At 41.6% G+C, this 2,455-nt stretch overlaps 1 protein-coding gene across 7 annotated transcripts in view; it reads right to left on the bottom strand.

Moving 5' to 3' along the window:
- The window catches only part of Ano4 (anoctamin 4), a 374,740-nt gene that overhangs the window by 64,044 nt on the left and 308,241 nt on the right, over positions 1–2,455 (bottom strand). The gene's annotated exons all lie outside the window — the stretch shown is intronic.

The following is a 2,455-nucleotide window of genomic DNA, read 5'->3' on the forward strand; positions in this document are numbered from 1 at the left end:
CCCTGATATAGCTGTCTCTTGTAAGGCTATGCCAGGGCAAAGCAAACACAGAAGTGGATGCTCACAGTCAGCTATTGGATGGATCACAGGGCCCCCAATAGAGGAGCTAGAGAAAGTACCCAAGGAGCTAAAGGGGTCTGCAACCCTATAGGTGGAACAACAATATGAACTATCCAGTACCCCCCAGAGCTCGTGTCTCTAGCTGCATATGTATCAGAAGATGGNCTAGTTGGCCATCATTGGAAAGAGAGGTCCATTGGTCTTGCAAACTTTATATGCCTCAGTACAGGGGAACACCAGGGCCAAGAAGTGGGAGTGAGTGAGTAGGGGAGTGGGGTGGGGGAGGGTCTGGGGGACTTTTGGCATAGCATTGGAAATGTAAATGAAGAAAATATCTAATTAAAGTAAAATTTAAAAAAGCAACATTGAGAGTTAAAAAAAATAAGAAAAGAGGAGGATTCAGCAATAAAGATCAGAAACTACTTTATGGTGGATCTCAGCTAGAATTTATTTTCCTGATAATTTGGGTTTTTTTCTGTTTAAGGGAAGAAGCTAATTTAGCCTACAATTATCCTGTCCCTCAACTTCTTGTGAATAGACAGGAGCACAGAGGAAAGATCCACATTGTACTTTTAGTCCAGAGTCCTGGGTTCATGGTGTAACTTGAAGATCCTCATGGAGTCAGCCCTACTGCCATACATGTGGAGACATGAGCAGAGCTAACATGCAAGGAAGGGCAGGGGGCAGTGCTATAGACTGGCTCCAAACGGGGAGTTCGTCATTCTGCTGGTGACTACAAAGCAAAGCTAAAGAACAGCACAACCGGTTACCCAGAGCTCTTGCAAATTGCTCTGCTCTCATCAGATCATGCCTAGCAATTGTTCTGAAAACAGAGAGCACCTGTTTTCTTAAATGCTATCACTTGTCAATCGCAAGATATGATCCTGATAGGATTAGACTCAGCTCCATTAGAGCCCAAGTGTTTGTGCAAAACATTGCCATCCCAGAGCAGCCAAAAGCCAGGTTCACCGTGAATGTGACGGCTTGTTATCCGAAGGCTGGGATCTCCAGAGCTGAAGCAACTGCTGACAAATAACACCCATGCCTATTTGGTAGCTGAAGAGCTATGACTGTCACATTAACTGTCGGCTTAGCTATATGCTGGCTTCTACTTCAATTTTCTTGGCTATTACATGAGCACAGTGATAGCAGTTTCCTTGGAGGTTGTGGTGGAGATTAAATTAGATAAGATATGTACAGTGATTAGGACAGTTTAAGGCAATGACTGTATAATACCAGTATAATCATTATTTTTGGATATCCTAGATCACTATAAGAGACACATCTCTTTCTGCAAAGGAACACCTGAAGTGACAGTTTCTGGTCCTTAGACTAGAGCATTTCTGGGACTAACATAGGATTTAAGCAATAAATTGTCAATCAAGATGAAGCAATTTAAAGGGTGAATTGTCCAAAGGTTTGCTTTACCAAGAGAGACTTCAAAATGGTTCTGTGTGCCCAGTGTCCTACAGAAAAATCTATCAGTCTCATATTGCATATATTGCAAAGCAAAGCACAGAGTCTCCAGTCTACCCACTTATAATCTTAGACTCTTCTTAATTCCAGGTTCCACCATCAACCAGCTTAATCTTGACAAAGGGACCACTGATAAAACTTGTCATTCGTTGGATTGGACAACTTGCAAAACAAAACAAAAAACAAAACAAAACACCAATCTCTTTCACAATAAAATTATTGGGGAAGAGGTGAAAGACTCTACCTTCAAGACAAAGGACGCTGAGCCAAAATTTCTCTTTAATATAACCCCAGCGTTTAAATTGTGGGGGATAACAACTCTCTAAAAAGATTTATCAATGGGTGTTAGAAATTGGAGAGATATTGAAGTGCATGTGGAAGGTTTGTATTTAACTCTTCCTGAATGATACCCAGGAGACTACGCATTGTACATACACTGTATGTACACTGTACATTACACAGTAGATTAGCATTCAGGGAAGAGCTAGCCTTTGGAGATGCTGGGTAAGGATGCTTATGCCAGCTCTATCCCTAGTTGTGAGCAAGTTCTTCTAATTTCCACCAGCATGCCTGGCACTATTTCCATTTTATATGTGGCTGGGACCAGAAAAAAAAATTAGGTACTACTGACTTAAGAAATAAGCACATTTTTCCAAAGGAACTTAATTTGTAACAATGGCAAAACTTAACCATTGGTTCCTTATTACACTTCTTGATTATGACACTTATATGTTCTAGGGAGGCAAGATATGTATTACTCTTGATCTTGATATCAGTCCTGTAGCCAAAACTCTGTGCAATCATTGACCTAGTTCTTCTCCCTTCCTTCCTTCCTTCCTTCCTTCCTTCCTTCCTTCCTTCCTTCCTTCCTTCCTTCCTTCCTCCCTCCCTCCCCTTCCTTCCTCCCTCCTTCCCCTTC

The sequence above is a fragment of the Mus caroli genome, chromosome 10, assembly GCF_900094665.2.
Source record: "Mus caroli chromosome 10, CAROLI_EIJ_v1.1, whole genome shotgun sequence".
Lineage (NCBI taxonomy): Eukaryota > Metazoa > Chordata > Mammalia > Rodentia > Muridae > Mus > Mus caroli.